The sequence below is a fragment of the Amblyomma americanum genome, chromosome 2, assembly GCF_052857255.1.
Source record: "Amblyomma americanum isolate KBUSLIRL-KWMA chromosome 2, ASM5285725v1, whole genome shotgun sequence".
In the NCBI taxonomy this organism is placed as follows: Eukaryota; Metazoa; Arthropoda; class Arachnida; order Ixodida; family Ixodidae; genus Amblyomma; species Amblyomma americanum.
Window position 1 is genome coordinate 30436418 of NC_135498.1, and position 22876 is coordinate 30459293.

The 22876-nt window shown below is 49.5% G+C and overlaps 2 long non-coding RNA genes across 2 annotated transcripts; both read left to right on the forward strand.

Moving 5' to 3' along the window:
• Positions 1 to 2628: 2628 nt before the first annotated feature.
• On the forward strand, positions 2629 to 5581 carry LOC144118433 (uncharacterized). Its single transcript, XR_013312024.1, has 3 exons — positions 2629 to 2852; positions 3031 to 3153; positions 3278 to 5581. It is a non-coding gene; the product is annotated as an uncharacterized LOC144118433 (long non-coding RNA).
• Positions 5582 to 9732: 4151 nt separating this feature from the next.
• Positions 9733 to 17621, forward strand: LOC144120918 (uncharacterized). Its single transcript, XR_013312500.1, has 5 exons — positions 9733 to 10349; positions 10587 to 10673; positions 11339 to 11970; positions 12211 to 12297; positions 12928 to 17621. It is a non-coding gene; the product is annotated as an uncharacterized LOC144120918 (long non-coding RNA).
• The last annotated feature ends 5255 nt before the right edge of the window (positions 17622 to 22876 follow it).

Consider the following 22876-nt stretch of genomic DNA (forward strand, 5'->3'; position numbering starts at 1 on the left):
TGCACTCGACTATTCGTTCTGGAAGCAGCCAGTGCCAACCTGCACTTTAACTGATGCTGCACGCTCGCGGCACCGCCACGGAACGTGATGGAACTAGCGTAGGCAAATCGAAGAGACCTTCTATCGCTGATAAGTGCGACACCGCAAAAATCTGTAAAAAAAACCCTCTCCGCGACAATAACGCGCATGCGCAAGCGCCCGAAAGTGACGACGTAGGGTGACGATTCCAGTCAGACGCCAGTCAGCCTTCAGCGCGAGTGGCCACGCTATTCGTGCGCTCCGCAAACTGCACGGCTCGCAAGACAGTCATTCTCGTCTGAGCCTCCGTGAGGCGAACACACGCGTGCGTCTGCTCTCCGGCGCTAGCTCCCGCCACAGTGCAGCCCGGAGCGCCGCTGTCTGGGGCGCCGGCGGCTCGCGATTTTTCGCCTGTCGCGGTTTAACCTCATTGACATCGCCTGCCTGGATCATTGCCCGTCTTCCCATGGACTTCCCTGTCACTCTAACTTGTTCCTACCACGTCCCTGCAAGTTATTCGCCTCCTATCGAAGCTGCTGCAGCCGCGGTCGTCTGCAAAAGGACTCATTACGGCCGCCATAGATTGTTTTGACAGCGGACAGTCTGCTCTTTGATTGCGTTGTGCTGCAGCATCGCCTGAGACTACGCTTGCCTCCTCAGGCTGTTCTATCGCGGTGGGCTGTTGGGGGCGGCCAGCTGCGTTTCCTTAAACAGTGGAGCTTCGTGACTGAGGGGACCGACGAACTCTCCCGTGCTTGTGTTCCGTGGTCACCGCCGCATATGGCTGGCCGTGGTATTTGTGCCGTTCGCTGCGTCCCTCACATTGGATAGCCGTTGGACTACCTTTCCAAGCTTCGTCGCCCCTCTTCACGCACCTCATCTTGGCTCAGTCCTATCCCGGCACCACTCCGCCGCAACAGCCAAGTCGCCAGTTCGGTCACATCCCGCTGCTCTTGGTTGGTGGAGTTGGTCGACAAGCCACGAGAACTGACTTTCGCCATACTACTGGCAGTGCTTATGGACGTGACTTCGTGCCCGTTGCCAGTGGTTTGTCTTCACCGGACCACCGAGATGCCTACAAGCCGCTGCACTCACGACTGACAGACGACTGCCAAGGAACACCCCTCCGAGCCAGGCCGCCGGCATCGAAGGTGAGTGCGAGGCAAAGCCTTGTGGCGAGGGCGACATGTGTCCGTGGAGCCTGCTCTGTGCTGTTAGAGAAAAATTAAGCTTCACTTGCGCTGTTCCCGCAAGCATTGGCTAATGACAAAGCAACAGCATTTGAGAGGTTTCGGTGTTCCGTCGCCATCGGTTTTTTGTGTGTGACGCAAGCGCGGTGAGCTAGGACTCGCGGTGCGTATAGCTTTAGGCTTAGCTCACAATATGCAGGTCAGCTGTAGGGGGTTTAGATATGCGAGCCCACTGCCGTTTGCGTCACTGAACAAAAACCCGTTTCCGAACGGCGTTGCGACCCAGCCACTATGCGCCCTTGAGCGGCATGTGGTTTGTGGCCGTGTACGGCGCTCGGAAATTCTCGCCAGCTTCGTCCAGCAACTCCGAAGAACGGACGCTGCCTGCGGTCTGCGGCACATCGTGTTTCCGCTGCAGCCAAGGTAGTTCGCTTTCCATATACTTGTTTCAGCACCACGGCTTGAGGCATCAGTCGCGCTCACTTTGCTGCCAACGGTGAGTATTCTTGCTATGCGCTATGATTGCGTGTCTGTCACCTTCTTTTTTATCTTTGCAGATGTGCCCACCTAGGGTCTCCCCTGCACACGGAAAGCACGGAGCCGACTCAGCAAGTGCAAGCTCGGATCTCTGGTCTTGGTTGGGCATCCATGCACCGCGGAAGATATTCCCTCCTTGCCTTGCACATGCTGCTGCCTCCTGCCAAGAACGCTGTACTGTCGAAGGCTATGACTGCGCTACACTGCATCGCATCGTAAGGTTTTCTGCGTTTTCGATAAGCAGGACCACGACTTATTGAAACGAGAAGACTAACATGGCTGCAGATGAAACCGGCACCCCTTAAGGCTGTACCGGCACCAAGTGCCGCTGTAAGGGGCTGGAGGATGCAGCATATTCAAAGTTAACGTGGTATACGCCACATTTGCTCTCGACAGTACAGCCGGTGTGCAGGTTGACCCTGGGACGCCTCCGAATGTTCACGACATCCGCGGTTGCCTTTGGTGAAGCTTCTTTTTTTCTTTGCAGATGTGCCCACCTAGGGTCTCCCCTGCCCACGGAAACCATGGAGCCGACTCAGCAAGTGCAAGCTCGGATCTCTGGTCTTGGTTCGGCATCCATGCACCGCGGAAGATATGCCTCCTTGCCTTGCACATGCTGCTGCCTCCTGCCAAGAACGCTGTACTGTCGAAGGCTTCGACTGCGCTGCACTGCATTGCATCGTAAGGTTTTCTGCGTTTTCGATAAGCAGGACCACGACTTATTGAAACGAGAAAACTGACATGGCTGCAGATGTAGCCGGCACCCCCTGAGGCTGTATCGGCACCAAGTGCCGCTCTAAGGGGCCGGAGGATGCAACACATTCAATGTTAACGTGGTATACTCCCCGTTTGCTCTCGACAGTACAGCCGGTGTGCAGGTTGACCCTGGGACGCCTCCGAATGTTCACGACATCCGCGGTTGCCTTTGGTGAAGCTTCTTTTTGTTTTTGCAGATATGCACACGTAAAGCATGCAGCCGACTCGGCAAGTGCAAGCTCGGATCTCTGTTTTGGTTCGGCATCCATGCACCGCGCAAGATGTTACCTCCTTGCCTCGCATATGCTGCTGCCGGCCGCATAAAACGCTGTGCTTCCGGTAACTCCAACTGTAGGTTTTCTGTGTTTTCTATAAAGAGAACTGTGACTTAAGAAACCAGAAGAACCCGTCGGGGTGGCTTAGTTGTTTTGGCGTTTAGCTACTGACTCCAATGTCGCGGGTTCGATCCCGTTCACGGCGCCCTTGTTTAGATAGAGTAGAAATACAAAAATACCCATGTTCTGTGCAGTGTCATCGCAAGTGGTATCGCAACCCAAGCCCTCCACTACGGCGTCCAAAGTGACATGGCTCCAGATGAAAGCGCCGACCTAGCCGTTTCCCCCTGAGCTGTCTTGACACCAGCAATGTGGTGGTGAGTCGAAGCTCGCATGACGTGCGTCACTTTCACACCCGACAGTAAAGGAAGTGTACAGTGTGTCCGTCGGACAATTCTATAGCACGCGCACGACATCCATCCTTTCCACTTGTCTTTGCAGATATGCCGGCTTTGGTTCTCGGAGCTCGCTCATTAAGTACGAGCTCGGATCTCCGGTCCTATCCGGAATCCGTGCACCATGCCAGATATTCCCTACTTGCCTCGCGTGTGATGCAGCCTCGCTCCACAGGAGCTTTATCTAGCAATACAAATCTGTCTTATGAGTCTACAACAGTTGAGAGATCACATAACACTTGTACTGTCCGCACTTCATTCAAATATAAATTAGTTGTTTTGCACTGTTATGTCTCTTGTTTAGTCATTTTGCTACCAGTTACCTATGTGTACACTAATTTCGCCCAATCATGCTGCAGCTAGTGCATTCATTTGTGGGCACGCAGTCTAGAGTACTACACCTAAATAATTTCTTACCCGTCTTACATGTATCGCACCTGCATTGCAGTCAATTACATTCGCATGATTCAGACACCAAGCATTATTTTTGTGTGCGTGATATTTTTGACATCCACAAATACTTTCCTCCCAGCAAACATGTCGTTAGTACCTTTACGGTTTAAAGGCGGTTCCCTTTTTATTTCCTAGATTTTGCCTTTCATCGTAATTTGTGCACGTATGGTCGATTTTATCCAAATGGCTGTCTCAGTCATTTATTGCAAATTCTGCAATTCAAACACAAACAAGCCTTCGCATTGGTGGAATCATTCCTGGTCACCTGTATTTGCTAAATAGTTACCTTTGCATACTTTCAAGGGGGCCTCTTGACCAGGCAAGGTGGACGCCAGTTCGGCTCCTTTGAGGCGTGCAAGGTTATTCCTTCTTTAAAACACTACAGTCTCTTTCTGAACACTTCCAAGCGTCTTCCCCTGCCTTTTTTCCTTACGCATTTCACCAGTACATTAAAAATTTAACCTTTCAATTTTTCTATTGAAGTGTATAGAGATGGTCATTGTGCTTCTTTGTGTCTTGAGTTAGTGCACAAGATCGGATGAAATATGAAAGACTAGAAAATGAAACCAAGGATACTTGTGTCTTGAGCTCAGAAGATAAAGGCGACGCAGCGATTGTAAAAGCAAAAACCCGACATTTGCGACTCACCTCTTCATGCCTCCAGTATAATATTTCTCAGTCAACCTGCAGTCTTTTTTGACGCCACCTGGTCTCGTTTCCACACTCTGCCGATATGGTTCATGCAGTCTCTCCTTGATCCCTTAAACATTCATTTCCCAGATGTCCGCCAGATGTATTATATCGCTCCTTCTGTCCACATTGCATTTGATGACATTTTTTCATTAAATGAAAAGATGCAGCCCTTTCCTCTCGTTCACAGTTTGTTGCAGGACCACCTCAGGCTCCTTCCTTCTCATATTCTCCGATGCCTCTCAGGATCGCGAAAAGGCAGGTGTGGGCATTTTTTCAGATTCACTGAGTCGGTCCTTTTCTCTCCATCTTTCTGGCTTTACTCCAATTTATCTGGTCGAATTATTAGCAGTAATCTTAGCCTTACGTAAATTAGAATATACCGTTTCCCAAGTCATGGTTATGACGAACTCTGTTCATTTGCTCTTCATTATCCTCACACACTGAGTCTCGGGCACTACTCCACTTTAAGCTCCTGATCCATCTCCATCTAAATTCGGTTAGGTTGCTTTAATTACCGGGGCACATGGGCTTTCACTTAAATGAGGTTGCAGATACCTTTGCAAGGGCCTCTCTCTGTGGCCCAATTTTTGCTGTCCTGTCAACCTGTGCATATGCAGCTGCGATGAGGTTTTGCACCTACACAATATTTCAGGAAATTGCTGCCTCGGCTATTACATCATCTCCCGTATATCAACATCTTCTGCATCCTTGGAGTAGCAAATACTGACGCTCGCGCAGACCGGAGGTCTCTTTCACGCGTTTTCCTTGCCGGGTTCCTCTGCTAACTCCCTACCTTCACATATACCTCCTCTGGCAGTTTCCCCACTGTGCCCTCTTTGTGCCGAACCTGAGAATAGATCACTTCCTGCTGTTCTGCCGCCACTTCTCTTCTTTGAGGAGGCGCCTATTACAAATTCAGTTTCACCAGTTGGGTCTGCCTGTGTCCTCTGCGGTGGTTCTTTCCATTGGCGCTTCTTTGCTTGGACGAAGCAACATGAGTGCACACTCTGCTGTGAAAAATTTCCTTCTAGAAACGTAGTGACTCTCATTCTGATTTTTTTTCCTTCCCGCTCTCAGTCAGTGCAAAATTGAAACATTTCATGCGTTAGTTCATATTTGCACATAAAGCCATTGTGCAGGCTTCGATCTCCCAGTTAACAGGACCCCTGACGTTTCATCGTCCAATCTGTCAACCTTACCCAATTACTACTCCCCCCCCCCCCCCCCCTTCCCACCTCTAAACACTCCTGTTTCCATCAACTCACCGCCTGTGTCTTGGCCACTCCCCCGTAGCGGGTATGTGCCATCTATCTTTGAGGCCAACCAAACCGACGTTGCACAACGACTTGGCATATGTGCACAACGTTCCAATCGTCGGCAGTGCAACGCAGCAAGCGAGCTTCGTTGTCTCCTCGAGACCCATCGCCTGGACGTGGACACACTCGGTTTCCACGCTGCTGCTTCCCGTCAACACGAGGCCCCCCGGTCAGCGCGTCTGGTGCGTCAATGCGGTGGCCTGCTGCTCCCGGACAGTCGTCGCTGCCTCGAGGGCTCCAGTGTGCCAGCTCCGAGCTTCTGCCGGCGTGGCGTATGGCGCTGCCTCCGCCAGCTGTTCTCGGCCATCAACGACGCCAAGTTGCGCGTCGAGGACTTGAGTGTCTGTCTAAAAGTGAGCAAACAGATTTCGGACTCTCGTTTTCTGTGTTAGGCCACACTGATTGCCTATTGATAGGACTCATCCTCTCTTCTGTTTTCCATTAATTTGTCGTGAATTATTATTTGTACAACATGTTGGCAGCCACCTTTCTGACACTTTTACGCCTTTCATACTGTGGATAGTTTCCAGTATGTGGTTCAATTTTGTTAGTCTTGCTTGTTTTATTGTTTATCGTTTTTGTGTTTTATTGTTTTTTGCAGACTGCTGCCATGCCTTCGTCTCCTCGAGGCTGTCTCCTCCATGGAACTGGCTCGTCGGGATCGAGGCCTCAACTTTTCTGTTCTTGAGTGAGTTTTTTCACACCTTCTCTTTTGTTTTGCGCTCCTAAAATTACTTTAGACCTATTGCTTCATTTAATTATCTGATATTTATTTTACTGCGGAGTAAGTCCGCTGCAACAGACTGAGATTTACTTCCGTGTATTATTTTATTTATTTGCAAATACTGGTGTCTCAGTGTCGGACATTCCATTAGTGGTTACATAAAAAAAGAAAATCGCGATACATGAATATGCACTCGTTTGAAAAACTGCTCAGATGTTAGCTCTCGCATCAAACCTTCAAGTTTATTCATCTCAGCTGTGTGCAGGAAAAAAGAAAATGTATGACAATAGAGGAAAGACCTGAATAGTGTAATGGTCACATCAGGATAACTGCTGGTAAATGAAATAGGGGCAGCTCAAACGGGCTTGAGCACAGTTTTGTGTAGCATGATAAGCCGGTAATACTGTTGTGGATGCTCTAAGGAAGTGGTAACACATGGCAATGCTTTGAAGGCAAAAGTCACTATCATAGCGGTTAAAAATGAATCTTATTGTCTTTCTGTATCGACTCATCTATAATGTGCAAGATGAGATGGCCACGGAACTGGTGCGTATTCAAGAAGAGGTCTAACCAGGAATTTTTAACCTGTTAGTTTGCATTCTTTAGTCGCAGCTTTAAAGTTCTTCTTAGGTAGCCTATTTTTTGCGATGATTTTGTGCATATAGTGTCAGCAGGTTTTTGCCATTTTAGGTTAGAGGAAAGTACTACGCCAAGGTACCCGAATTCGGGCACGCTTTCTAATCTGTGTTCTGCATTCCTGTACTTGAATTGTAATGGTTGTTTTTTTTTATTCGTAAAGATCATTGTGGCGGTTTTCTTGAAGTTAACCTCCATTTTCCAAGTTCTGCTTGAATTGGAAAAGGAAAAAAACGCATCATTTAGCAATACCGGATCATTAACGCTAAAAATGCTCGAATACACAACACAATAGTCTGTATACAAACAAAGCTTAACAGGAGTGCTAGAAACAACTTGGAGGACATCATTAATATACATTATGAATAAACGGGGTCCCATAACGAAGCCCTCTGGAACACCCAAGGAAATGTGAACCGTTGATGACTGCTCTTGATCGTAACCGAGTCCTGAGGTGCAAGTAATCTGTGATGCATCCGAGTAATTTATCACCATAGAAGCCTGTAAGAAAAGTGTGAAGTTCGGAGAGAAGCTTTGTGTGGCATACCTTGTAGAACGCTTTGGAATAGTCTGTAAAGACTGCATCGACCTGTTCACGATTTTTAAGTGATGAGGCAATATCATGCATAAATTAACTGTGTAACACTAGAAAATCTGGCACGAAAGGCAAGCTGCTGCTTTGCGAGAATATTAATGTTGGTTCAGCATTGAATAATGCGTTTATTAAAATGTCCTAGCAGTTTGCAGCAGGTAGATGTCAGTGAAATTGGTCTGTAGATTGAAATTATTTGTTGCCAGATTTGTGAATAGGAACAATGTCAACTACTTTCCAAATTTGCGGGACTGTTCGGGAGTCGAGTGGTTTCTGAAATATTATCGTTAAGTAACGTGCACACTATTCTGAATACCTTTTCAAAAACATGTTAGGAATACTATCCGGACCAGGGCTTTTAGTCGTCTTTATATTAAGCATTAGTTTATGAATTCCATAACACGATATTTCAATACTTGGAAACTCTGCTGGGGAAAAATTAGAAGCAAACAAATGATCAGAACCATTATCAACGGCGAAAACATTCAAAATATTTATTGAACGCTTCTGCGATTGTTTGAGAATCAGAACATAACTCGTTTCAATGATGAATGAACACAAATGGCGAAAAGGCGGATTGATACTCTTCCAAAATTTGACTGGGTTTGCTTTAATGAATACTGATAAAGTATTGTTGTAATAGTCTCTAGCCTCATGCATCTTAGTTTTAAGCTTTGCCTTTAGCGTGCATAGCAGTAAATCGTGGTTATTTTCCAGGGACCTGCATAGCCGATGAAGTGGCTTTATGCCCACGAATAAGCTGTATTATCTCTGTTAGCCGCCGCGGTAGCTGAGTGGTTATGGCGCTCGGCTGCTGGCCCAAAAGATGCGGGTTCGATCCCGGCCTCGGCGGTCGAATTTCGATGGAGGCGAAATTCTAGAGGCCCGTGTGCTGTGCGATGTCAGTGCACGTTAAAGAACCCCAGGTGGTCGAAATTGCGGGAGCTCTTCACTACGGCCTCTCTCATAGCCTGAGTTGCTTTGGGACGTTAAACCCCCATAAACCAAACCAACCAGTATCATCTCTGTTACACCGGGGATATTTCGGAATGCGTTTCACACACTTGGTCGGTACAAAATTTCTATATGCATTCAGACACAATTGCGTATAAGTTTTCCACCAAAACATCCACGCCACAGAGATTGCTTGAAAACAGAAAATTATCGAAGAAATCCGCAAGCATAGGAAGAACACCATCTTCGCCAGCATTCGCAAAATCTGTTACAACTTTGTATGCGGGTTTTTTAGATTCACAGCCAGCAGAAAGACTAACGGATACAACGATATATGATCTGACAGACCTCTTACAACTTCACACTAAAAATCTTCTCCCATCAAATCTGCTGTGACGAAGAAAAGATCCAGGATCGAGCACTCTCTAGTGGCGCAATCAACAACCTCAGTTAAATCAAATGAAGCTGCAGCCAAGTCAGTGTATTCCACAGCCGTGTCGAGGCCAGCTGCAATCGAGAAATTCCAGTCGACGAGATGTGGGTTGAAAGCCCCACAGACAATCAGTTTACTGTCATGAAGTTTGTGCTTTACGATATAATCCGTGAGAGTCAAAACGGGGTTGCCCCTACAGCCCTGTAATATGAGCCTTCACAGCCGCCACACTCAACCGCAAGGTAAAGCTGAGGAGGAGGAGGGACTTTAATGGAGCAGGAGAGGTCTGCCTGGTTGTCGGCCTGGCATGCTACTCCAGCTGAGGTGAAACATGCACCTATGCACCATCATAAACACCCACCTTAGGCCAGACGCCTATCACCACTCCCCCCACCCTCCCCTGCAAACGCGCGCGCATACTCGCACGCACACTCGCACGCACACACGCGCACACATTCCGTCACACGCACACACACTTTCTGTTGTACCTTAGCATCAACTGTATACGTCCAGTCACTTGTCGACCGCGCACGCTAGCTCGTTTTGCCACAAGGGGTGAACGTCTGGGGATTTTGTTTTCAGTGCTTTGCGGCCTAATAAATTTTCGGAGCCTTGCAAAGCTGGTTGGATGCTGTAAGTGGGCGCACGAATTTCCTGTTTGTCATTTTGTTTACATCGCCCTTCGTGTCTGCAGGTGCGCTGCCTTTACCGCACTATACCTATTGGACCTGTTATTTCGTGCACGGCGGCAAGGCAGCAGCACCATCGGCCGCATACACCACGACCCCGGGTCCGGAGCAGCCCCAAGCCATGGAGCTTGCAAACACCAAGAATACTGGAGCAACCAGGGGATCGCAAGAACAGACCAGGGTTTACCCAATGATCGAGACTGCGTGACAAGTGTTGTAAGTGGAGAGCAAAGTCCAGTGGGACGGCAAAGCCACCGGTCGGGTGAACAAACCTTGTGAGGCAAACAAATCACCAGCGAGAACGAGCGAACAGCAGCAGCAGACGTTGCACAAAGTGTGTGCACAACGTTCCAATCGCCAGCAGTGCCACGCTGCAAGCGAGCGTCGTCTCCTTCTCGAGACCCATCGCCCGGATACCAACGGTTTCCACGCTGCTCCTTCCCGTCAACACGAGGGCCCCCAGTCAGCACGTCTGGTGCGTCAATGCGGTGACCTGCTGCTCCCGGATCGTCGTCGCCGCTGCGAGGGCTCCAGTGTGCCAGCTCCGAGCTACTGCCGACGTGGCGTGTGGAGCCACCGGCTGTTCTCGGCCATCAACGACGTCAGGCTGCGCGTCGTCTGCCTAAAGGTGAGCAAACAGCTTTTGGACTTTGGTTTTCTGTGTTAGGCCACACTGATTAACTATTGATAGGACTCATCCTCTGTTCTGTTTTCCATGAATATTCCGTCAATTCTTCCTTGTATAAAATGTTGGCAGCCACCTTTATGACTTTTACGCCTTTCATACTGTGGGTAGCTTCCATTCCGTTGTTCAGTTTTGTCAGTGTTGTCTGTTTTATTGTTTTTGTTCTGTTTGTTTTCGCAGACTGCTGCCGTGCTTTCGTCTCCTCGAGGCTGTCTGCCCCATGGAGCTGGCTTGTGAGGATCGAGGCCTCAACTTTCACGTTCATGAGTGAGTTCTAGTGCACCTTCTCTTACTTTGGTTTTGCTCTCTTAAACATTAATATATATTATATATAATTATATACCTATCGCTTCATTTCGTTATCGGATATTTATTTTATTGCGGAGCAATCCCGCTGCAGCGGACATTGATTTACTTCAGTGTCTTATAATTTACATTCTACAAGCGACAGGTGCAGGTGCCATTTTATGAGGTCGTGTCATCATCGTCAGCGCACGCCCCTACAGCCCTGTAATATGAGCCTTCACAGCCGCCACACTAAACCGAATAGTCAAGCTAAGGTGCAACATACACTTATGCACAACACCCACCCTAGGCTAGATGCCGATCACTGCACACCCCCCCCCCCCCCACCGACACACACTCACAAGCACGCACACGCACGCGCGCACACACATTGTCACAAACATACACATGCTTTCATATCCCTACCCTTAGATTAACGGTAAATGTCCAGTCACTTGCCGATAGCGCGCGCCAGCTATAGATGAAATTCGCTTTTCCACAGGGTTAAGTGTTCGGGCACTTCTTTTTCAAAAATTTGCGGCCGAATAAATTTTCTGGGCATAGCGATGTTGGTTGGGTGCTGCCAAAGTGGGCGCGCGAGTTTCCTGTTTTTGCCATTTTGTTTACATCGCCCTTTGTGTCTGCAGGTGCGCTGGCTTTGCCACCTACACCCATTTGGAAGTGTTATTTCGTGCACGGCGGCATGGCAGCAGCCCCATAGGCAGCGTACACCACGACCCCGGGTGCGCAGCAGCCCCAAGCCATGGAGCTTGCAAACACCAACAATACTGGAGCCGCAAAGGGACCGCAAGAACAGACAACGGTTTACCCAATGATCGAGGCTCCGTGACAAGTGTTGGAAGTGGGGCACAATGTCCAGTAGGACTGGAAAGCCACCGGTCAGGCGAACGCTTCTTACGAGGCAAACAAATCTACAGCGAGAACGAGCGAACAGCGGCAGCAGACGTTGCACAACGTCTTGGCATATGTGCACAACCTTGCAATCGTCGGCAGTGCAACGCGGCAAGAGAGCTTCGTTGTCTCCTTCCCGAGACCCGTCGCCTGGACGTGGAAACCATTTTCTTCCCGTCAACATGAGGTGCCCCGGTCAGCGCGTCTGGTGCGTCGACCCGGTGACCTGCTGCTCCCGGACCGTCGTCACCGCTGCGATGACTCCAGTGTGCCAGCTCCGAGCTTCTGCCGACTTGGCATGTGGAACTGCCACCACCAGCTGTTCTCGGCCATGAACGACGTCAGGCTGCGCGTCGTCTGCCTAAAAGTGAGCAAACAGCTTTTGAACTCTTGGTTTTCTGTGTTAGGCCACACTGATTAGCTATTGATAGGAGTCATCCTCTGTTCTGTTTGCCATGAATGTTTCGTCAATTCTTCCTTGTATAAAATGTTTGCAATCTCCTTTATGACACTTTTACGCCTTTCATATCGTGGGTAGCTTCCATTTTGTTGTTCAATTTTGTCAGTCTTGTCTGTTTTATTGTTTTCGTTCTGTTTGTTTTTGCAGACTGCTGCCGTGCCTTCGTCTCCTCGAGGCTGTCTGCCCCATGGAGCTGGCTCGTGAAGATCGAGGCCTCACCTTTCACGTCCATGAGTGAGTTCTTGCACACCTTCTCTTACTTTCGTTTTTGCTCTCTTAAAAATTTCTTTTGACCTATCGCTTCATTTCATTATCTCATAATTATTTTATTGCGGAGCAATCCCGCTGCAGCGGATATTGATTTAATTCCGTGCCTTATAATTTACATTCTAGAAGCGACAGGGGCAGGTGCCATTCTATGAGGTGGTGTCATCATCGTCAGCGCACCCCTATAGCCCTGTAATATGAGCCTTTACAGCCGCCACACTAAACCGAAAAGCCAAGCTGAGGTCCAACATACACTTATGCCCAAACCCACCCTAGGCTAGACGCCTATCACCCCCCCCCCACACACACACACACTTGCAAGCACGCGCACGCGCATGTATGTGTCACAAACACACACATTCTGCTATACACCTATCCGTATCATAACAGTAAATATCCAATCACTTGCCGAGCGCGCATGCCAGCTACAAATGAAATTCGCTTTTCCACAGGGTTACGCGTTAAGGTACTTATTTTTCAATGTTTTGCGGCCGAATAAATTTTCTGGCCCTAGCACAGTTGGTTGGATGCTGTCAGAGTGGGCTCGCGAGTTTCCTGTTTTTGCCATTTTGTTTACATCGCCCTTTGTGTCTGCAGGTGCACTGACTTTACCACACTACACCTATTTGGACGTGTCATTTCGTGCGCGTACGTGGCATGGGAGCAGCACCATCGGCAGCGCGCACCACGACCACGGGTATAGAGCAACCCCTTCAGGTGCCTCTGCAGGGACACCGCGGTCAGGCGTCTGCCTGGAGGTAAACCCATCCCGCAGTACCCGATGCGCAAAAGTCCTGGATCACGAGATCGGCGATCCCAGTTGCGAATGGTGCGGTAAAGCTCACTCCATGGGCGAAACAGGGTGCAGCAGACGCCTCAAGAGGACGGGCCAGCAAGATCAACAAGGGAAGAAAAGACCAAACCAACAATGAAAGACAAGACGGCTATTACCAAGGCAGGCCGCGGTGGTTCAACAGCGTGGAAGCCGGAACAAGAGAAGGGAACGGATCTCCGGGACTGCCGCCTTTCAAGGAAGCCTACTTTCCGGGTCTACCGGGAGCGAGCTACGCCGGCCACGGTGGGGGCAACGCCTGGAACCGGGGAAACGCTCCTGAGGCTTCCGCCACCAAATAGAAGAAAAAGAAGTCCAAGAAGGTGAGCCGGTCTAGGAGCGAGTCTCCCTTCTATCACACTGCTCTAGACTATTTGATACTGGCCAAATTTGAAGCCCTAGAAAAGGCGAACAGGCAACTCAGAGAGGAGAACAAGTGACTCAAGAGGAGTCGCTCATGTGTAGAAAAACAACAACAGAGAGAAGCAAACTGTAGCTCTGATACAAACACAGGAGAATCACACGGGTTGGAATGGCCCACATGGAGGCCCAACAAACAGATGAAACACGTATAACCGCAGGTTACGAAAACTGGGGGTACACAGCAGCCGCCACAACAAACACAGGAGCAGCAGAACATGGTGACGGCAGGTCTACAACACCATGAACAGGCTGAACACGACAGATCTGAGAACGGAAGAACTGTTAAGAAGCCAAAACAATAGAAGACCGGAAGAAGCCACCCTAAATGAGAGTGCAAAGAACGGCGCAGAACTAGGCACAGGAGAAGAGTGCAATCTCAACACGGCTAAAACAGAAGAAAAACCTAAAATATGGCAATTTAATTACAGGGGATTTAGGATAAATACCGATTTCAGTATACACGTAATGCAGCATAAACGCCCATTCACGATAACACAGCACTGCAAGAAACTAACACTGCGGCGAAGACTGCGAGGGATTCTAAAAAGTGGCCATCCTACATCCGAAAGGGGTCACTATGCAGACGAGTAGTCGCCGGTAGAAGACATAGAATACGTTTTAGTGAAGCTCAAACGTAAGAAACGCGGGTAGAAGAGCGTGTTCGTACTAAGCGTATGTTCACCATCGTGGAAGAAGACTTCAGTGGAATCATTAGAGTGGTTGTCAGTCTGACAGAAGACAACTACCTCATGACTGCACGATATTTCAATGCTCCGTGCAAGGAGTGAGATTACAAGCTCGGTACGAAGAACGGAAAAACGATCTTAGACGGAGCTACAGACACGTACGGGCTGGAAATCATCACTGACATCAGATACTCCATTAAAGGGGGAAACAGCACGTCAAGACACACTAGCTGCGATTTGATCTTCATAGAAAATATCGCAGATTACGAATGGTCCAACACCGGAGAAAACTTCTGAAGCGACCACTGCTACGTGATTCAAAAACAAATAACACCCGCAAGCTTTTAGCAGAATCCAGAGAAAGGCGACAATCACAGATTTGGGAAGAGTAGGCGAAAAATCGGAGGAACCGTGATAGCGGACCTCTAAAACTAGGGCGAACGCCTAAGACCACAGGGACAACACAAATGAGCTAGAGGTTAACGACAAGTTTCCACCGGCGGATAACCGATTGCTACATCTATGGGAAGCTCCCCGAAGGCTGACCAAAAGATGGCAGACGCAAAAACACAACAGAGAGCTGAGACTTAAGGTAGCTCAAATTAACAAGGAGATAGAAGACCACACCGCAACCTTACTTAGGAACAATTGGAACCAAATCTGCCATGTACTTGACGGCAACTTGGGAAACGCCAAAGCTTGGGCGTTGCTCAAGCACCTCATAGGCTCTACGAAATCGGAGAGGTCACAGCAAGACGTCAGAGCGTATCACGTACAACTTTAAGGGAACGATGGTCCAGATTACAGCCTTTCGTCTAAGTACGTGGGGGAACGCGCAGGTGACGTCCTGCTCCATGGTATACGATCAGAGTCAAGGTACTCGAAACTGGACGAACCGATGAAAGGAGGTATACATGGCTGTCAAATCATTCACAGGGAGCACGGCGCCGAGGAAAGATCAAGTGATAAAGGCCACGATCAGAAACCTCAGTGACGACCAGACAGAGCGTGACTAGTCTGATAAACTAGCACTCGGCAAAGGGCACGGTCCCAGCGGAGTGGAAGTACGCCGAGATTATCGCCATAGCTGAAGCAGAGAAGACGCCGAGATCAGAAAATCCCCGGCCCATCTCGCTAACCTCGCGTCTGGGAAGTCTGGAAAAACTACGAGAAAGTGATCAAGGCTCGACTGAGCAACAACACGGGGGACAACGATCTGTTTCCGTACACTACGTGCTGGTTCAGAGCGGGGCTCTCCGCGCAAGACGTGATGCTCCAATTTAGAGGCACTGTACTAAAGAAAATATCGGGAACTCGAGAAGGCGTAATCTTGGCCGTAGATCTCAAAAGGCCATTTGACAACATCGGCCACAACGCTATTCTCGGCAACTAACTGCGGAGCAGGGACTTTGCGCACATAAAGGTCTTCCTATCCAACAGAACATCCACGATCGGGATCAACAACCTAAGCTTGGAAAACACTGCGCCAAAGAAAAGGAAACCGCAAGGATCCATCTCTTTACCTTTACTCATTGACATAAGTGATTAGGGCAGCTAGGAAACTGAAAAATATCGGATATAGAACACTCACTTTAAGCGGCCAACATATAAGTTTGGACGAAAAAAGGATCGACCGGAAGCAAGCAAGAAAAACTGAAGAGAGTAGCGGATGAGATCTGTGAATCCGCATTCTGTAACGGGATTCAGGGCTCATCAGAGAAACCGGAATTTCTTAGAATTCACAAAAACAAACAGGACAGGAGAACGATAGAATTGGAAATCGACGGACAACCCCTAAGGAGGACATAACTCCGCATCTCGGGAATCTGGCTACAGGATAAAGGCAAGCGGGAACATACACAATCAAACTCCTGGAACACTCGACGAAACAGATATACAAGATCCGCAGCAGTGTTACGAAAAAAAGAGGTGTGAAGGAACGGGAGTCGTCGATCACTTCGGCTACGATCATACCGAGAATGACGTACGCGCTCCCGTACTACATGCCACCCAAACAAAGGGAAAAGAATACGGAAACATGCGTCTCAGAGGCGCATAAGCAAGGCTTCGTCATGATGAACTGGGGCCTCAACATAGAAGGTGATGCACATGGAGAATTACAGCACCTATGATCATCCCAGCGAGACCTTGCACGCTCAGATTTCAGTTGAAAAGACTGAAGAGAAAGCCCGCTGGTAGAGCACCACTGGTAAAGCAGCGGTATCCGACGGAAGACGGGGGCGAAGACAAGGTTAACATTGACGGCAAAACAAGGAGCACTTTCGTGGTAACACCGGTGCCCAGGAACATGGACCCGAAGAACCATGAGGAATGAAGAGTGGCGCGATCGTCGGAGTTAAACAGGTTCCTCGAAGAAAAGCTGGTTCTATATGTCGACGCGTCCATATACAGAACGGACGAATACGTGAGGGCGGTAGCAGTAGTGAACGTTTACAAGACAATCATAGGTGCGGCAGTACGCACAAAGACCACACAGCCAGCGGAAGAGGTCGCCATAGCCCTGGCCCTGAAGGAGGCCAACCGTCGAGGACTGAGCTACTGGATAATTCTCAGGCTGCGACGAGGGCCTACAGAGACAGAAGGATCGGCTGCAAAGCTGCGAGCATCCTTTCCAAACAGAAACACACAGAGAACTAACACAAACATTCAACACAAAATCATTTAGGTCCTCGACACTGTGGGGTTGAGGAAAATGTCACGGTAGACACCTTTTGTTCAAGGGTTTACGAACCGAAAGGCGAGTTTGCCGGGAAAACCGTTCAGCATGACACAGATTCAGGGAGAGGCAATGAATACGTTGTTGAGAGCGCGTAAAAAGATCACGCTTCCGGTGGAAATCCTCAATATAGAGCACGTCACTTCACTCAATTACAAGCAGAGTCATGTACCATAAAATGTGGCTGAGTAGAATCATGAGAGTGGGCTCGATGACCACGTTACCTGGGGCTGCGAAAAGAGCCCTTTATTGCAGAATATTAATAGCCCTAGTCTAGAGCAGTGGGAGGCCCTCCTGACCGACTCCGACCCGGGCAGACAGCTGATGCTGGTGACGAGGGTCAAGGCGGAGGCCAACAAGATTCCTGGACTACTTGGAACCTCCCCTCCAACTCTCCCCCAAGCTCTATGTCCCTAATTCTTTTTACTGAACAGTTTTTACTACTACTACTACTACTACTACTACTACTACTACTACATCCCCTTCGCTACAGCGTCCAGCATGTTCGTTGAAAAATATGCTCCATCGTGTTCATCTTCTCACGATACCTGATTCTCGAATAAAAAAATCTCACGTGCCTTCTAGCACGGTCTTTTTCCAAATAAAGCGTTTGCTCCACAGCCTCGTATGAGATTCTTGTCACCATTGTGTGCTCGCCGGCGCCAGCCGGCTTGAGCGCATTGTGGTTGACGCGACAGCCGCGCTTCCAAGTTCTTCCTGGCGCTGCGTCCACAAAGGTAATATGCTCTCTCATCTTCGTAGCAAATCTATTTTACAATTCCGACATCAAGAAGATATATGTAGAAGAAAAACATCTCTCAAAAGGTCAGTGGATTTGGCGACTTTCCATTTGGTAGAGTTTTGCCCTGAAGAGAAATAATTGACGGATCATTCTTCCGGGAACGAAACCAGAAAGGTGCATATGTAGCGACAACAGAATGGTAGTCTCGAATTCGCTTAGACCTAATGAGGCAGCGGAATAAATTGGTGAAGCTCAAGCCCATTAACGAGTTAGCGGTAAGAGGGAAAGTAGAGGAATTCAGGACATCGCTGCAGGGCAGATATTCGGCTATAACTGGGGAAGGCGATCTTAATCAAACAATGAACGATAATCTCGCAGCTATCATTAAAGAGTGCGCAGTGGATGCAAGCGGTAGGATGGTTCGACAGGATACCGGCTGTCTCACGAGACAAAAGTTTTGATTAAGAAACGCCAACGCATGGAGGAGTCCAACCCTACGGACAGAATAGAACTGGCAGAGCTGTCAGAGTTTATCAATAAGCGCAAGGCAGCCCACGTAAGGAAATGTTGTATAGAATTCAACAAAACTTATTCAAGTGTTCAACTTAAATTGAGGACAAATCAGCGTGCTACGGAAAGGAAAATTATGGCTTCAAAGGCAAGGAACAGGAAGTGGGCAGAGTGGATCAGGGATCAAACAAGGGTTAATGGCATCCTAGTCGAAATCGAGAGGATGAAATATGCTTAGGGAGGGCATGTAATGCGAAGGCTAAATAACCAGGCCAATGCACTAAAGCAAAATAGCACTAGCGGAGCTATCGAATTTCATGAATCAGCGCAAGGAAGTCGACATAAGGAAGCTTAATATGGAGCGAATCGAAGTGCTCTAAAGAACGGAGGTAGCCTAAAAGCGGTGAAGAGGAAACCATAGGTAAAAACCAGATGTATGCGTTGAGACAAGGAGGGCAATGTCAATAGAAATATGAATAAGATATTTAAAGTAGCCGAAGAGTTCTCCACAAATCTGTACTGTAAACAATGTAATCAGAACATTAATGAGAGAGACAGTAACGCACAGCAATGCGTCTTCCCGATGAAGTAAAGAAAGCCTTAGGAGCAATGCAAAGGGGAAAAGAAGCTGATGAGGATCAGGTAACAGCAGATTTGTTGCAGGATGGAGGGAAGATTGGGCTAGAAAAACTAGCCACCCTTTATACGCAATGCCTTATGACCTCGACCGTACCATTGGAAGAATGCTAACATTATCTTAATTCATTAAAAAGGAGACGCCAAGGACTTAAAAAATTACAGGCCGATCAGCTTACTGTCCGTTGCCTACAAGGTATTTACTAAGGTAATCGCTAATAGAGACAGGACAACCTTAAACTTCAATCAACCAAATGACCAGGCAGGCTTTCGTAAAGAATATTGCATAATCGATCATATTCACACTATCAATAAGGTGATAGAAAAATGCGCAGAATATAACCGATCCCTATATATAGCCTTTATTGATTACGAGAAAGCATTTGACTGAGTGGAAACCTCAGCTGTCATGCAGGCATTGTGGAATCAGGGTATGGAAGAGCCTTATGTGAAAATACTGGAAGTTGTATATAGCAACTGCCCAGCTATCATAGTCCTCCATAAAGTCAGCAATAAAATTCCAATAAGAAATGGGGTCAGGCAGAGGGACGCGATCTCGCCAATGCTATTCACCGCCTGTTTACAGGAGGTATTCCGAGGCCTGAATTGGGAACAGTTGGGGATAAGAGTTAATGCATTCTTACCTAAATAATCTGCGATTCGCGATTCCCTGATGAAATTGCCTTGCTGAGTCACTCAGAAGATGAATTGCAAAGCATGATCAATGAGTTAGACAGCCAGAGCAGAACGGTTGGTCTAAAAATTAACATGTAGAAAACCAAAATAATGTTCAACAGTCTAGCAAGGAAACAGCAGATCACAATTGGTAACGAGTTGCTGGAAATGTAAAGGAAATTCCTTAGGGCAGGTATTGACCGCTGAACCGGATCATGATGTGGAAATAACTAGAAAAATAAGAATGGGGTGAAGCGCATATGGCAGGTTAATAATAATAATAATAATTGGTTTTGGAGGGAAAGGAAATGGCGCAGTATTTGTCTCATATATCGTTGGACACCTGAACCGCGCCGTAGGGGAAGGGAAAAGGTGGGAGTGAAACCCAGATCAGGAATGGCGTTTCACCAATATCCATGAAGAGAAAAGTATACAACAGCTTTATCTTATCGGCACACATCTACGGGGCAGAAACGTAGAGACTAACGAAAAGGGTTCATCTCAAATTAAGGTCAACACAGCGAGCTATGGAAAGAAAAATTATAGGTGTAATGTTAATAGACCAGAAGCGGGCAGAGTGGGTAAAAAAACAAACGCGGGTTAATGACATCCTAGTCGAAATCAAGAGGAAGAAATGGGATTGGGCAGGGCATGTACTGCGAAGGCAAGATAACCGCTGGCCCTTAAGGGTAACGTAGTGGATTCCAAGAGAAAGCAAGAGTAGCAGAGGCGGCAAAGTTAGGTGGGCAGATGATATTAAGAAGTTTGGGAGCATACGGTGTGCGCAGCTGGCAAAATTCAGCGTTAATCAGAGAGACATGCGAGAGGCCTTTGCCCTGCAGTGGGCGTAGCCAGGCTGCTTATGATGATGATGATGATGATGAATTAATCGATGATCGTTAAGGGTAAGGAAGTGGATACCAAGTGAAGACAACCGTAGCAGGTGGTGGTGGTGACTACAACTTTATTGCCACAAAATGGAAGGGACTAGTTTAGGCTGGGGCGAGTCCAGGGTGGCCTCCAGTTTGGGGCGACCTTTCGAGCTCGCGTGATAAGAGCCAGCTGCGTTGTTTTTCGTGAACTGGCCAAAAGCTTGTCCCATTCCTCCGCCGAGGGATATGGCAAGAGTGTCGTCGGAGGGGGTTTGCTAGCGCTTTCCCATAATATATGGCTTTGGGTGGCATGCGTCCCGTCAACCGCAATGCGGGCATGCAGGGTTATATTTGTGGAGGTCGCCCAGGAAGGCGACCGTGGCCCAGATTTATTGAGGGCTGCCGAAGAGCAGCGGAGCGGCGGCGGCAGCGTCCGGCCCCGGCCAAGGTCCCGAACACTTCGTCCTTTCGGCATCACGCGCACTGTCAGCCGCGCGGGTCGCTACAGGGCTCCCCTCCTATACGATTAGTCGGTACGTGAAGCCGGTATATGAAGAATCGTGCAGGGCGTCCGGGGTCCGAAGGCGAGGCTCAGGCGGGCGACTCTGGCTGTGGCGCTGCAGCCTAGATCTTGGAGGGCGTCGAGGGACGCATAGTGACGGTTGAGGGCAGCTAGCCGTGCTGCGGGCCGTAAGATTCTCGTAACTGCTGCAGGGCGCAGCGACCCGGTACCCAGGCAGGCGGCTATGGGAGGTGCAGCGAGGTGCGATGCAGAGCAATGGCTGAGGTGGGCTGCATGTGGCTTCTGGGACAGGCGCACAGCCATCCGTGATTGGCTTGAACGCAGCGGGCGGCCGCACGAATGGCGCCCTTGCCACTGGCGCAGAGCCGTTCATGGAGGAGGACGCCGGAGATGTAGCGGCAATCTGAGGCAGCCACGGCACCGGTGCAGCAACCGGGGGTGCGTCCGCGGGCCTGGTCAGCCGAGGCAGCTTGCTAGACGGTGGCTGATGAAGCTGTAGTGTGGGTGTAACCGGAATCTGGAGTGGACGACAGCTTGTGTACGGTAGGCTCTCGTCTAACTTGCCGTTGGCGGTGGCCGAGCCAGTGGTGTCAGGCGTCTTCCCAAGCAGCACAAGTAATTGGCCTAACATTGGAACTGTATTGGCAAAGGCCGGCCCTACAAAGGACCAGGATGGGACCATCCTGTTGCAATATTGGGCCGATGACCTGTGCTGCTTGGGTTGGAAGTGGTGTCAGGTGTCTGGAAGATTGTTGCTGGGGAGCAAGAAGAATCCACATCAGAGGCCTGGCTTGGCTTAAGGACAGGCGCTGGTACCGGTTCAGGCTGATTTGCAGACAAAGCAGTGGCGGGTGACAATCGCCATGATTGGTACTGCATGCTGTCACCGGGTTGCCCTTCGTAACCTGCGTCGTGTGACTTTCAGTGCGTTGCGGACCTTTCTAGGGGCTGGGGGTGTGGCTGGCAGGCTGTGGCTTTGTCGAGAGAGCGTAAGGAACAGCTGGCCGCGGCTTCGACAGCGCTGCAGAAGCCTGTTGAGCTGTTGGCTGGTGTGGCGAGGCAGACGGAGATGCCGAAAAACATGACACGCATACGGTCGCAGAGCGTCCCTTGTCGTGAGGAGGCTGTGGCGATAACGGCAGTGGTAGGCGAGGTGGTGGGGACTGGGCCGAATCTGTCTCTGGGTGGGGACTGTTGCGATGAGGCGCGTCCAAAGAAGTGGAGGAGGCAGTTCTGGGAGCAGGACTTGCGGAAATGCCGTTGCTGAGCCTACCTCGTGTGTCGTGAAGATGGATGGCGGCGCCGGAGAGGCTGAGCTGGAGTGGCGGGGAGGCGGCCAGGGTCTGCCGAGGTGGGAAGTGCTCAGATGAAGGCTGCATGGGCAAGAGCGAGGCTGGTGCTGGGCTAGCTGCTTGCGGTGGCGAAAGCGATTCTGCAGCGTCGTATAGCGGCAGAGGGCAGTAGAAGACGCCGAATTCCGTCATAATGACAGCGCGCAGCACGTCGTACTGCCGGCTGCCCAAGGCAGGGCAGGCGAGTCGGCGCAGCAGGTCGGGCGGAAGGATATCATCTGAATGGTTATGCCGTGCAGGTACAGCGCAGCCTCAAACTGGGCGAACCACCCGCCGACGCCTTCAGGGCGGAACGCCGGCAGCGGCGAATCGAAGACTGGGTCCTGCCAGCCCGCCATCCAGGAACGCAGCTGCGGAAAAAGGTGCAGCTCGACGGGTCACAACAATGTGAAGGTTGCCCAGGAAGGCGACCGCGGCCACATTTATTGAGGGCTGCCGAAGAGGAGACCGCAGCGGAGAGCTGGCGGCAGCGTCCGGCCCTGGCCAAGGTCGTTGTTGTTCTTGTTATTGTTGCCTCAAATACGATGGCACATACCCACGGTGGGGGATTGGACAGGG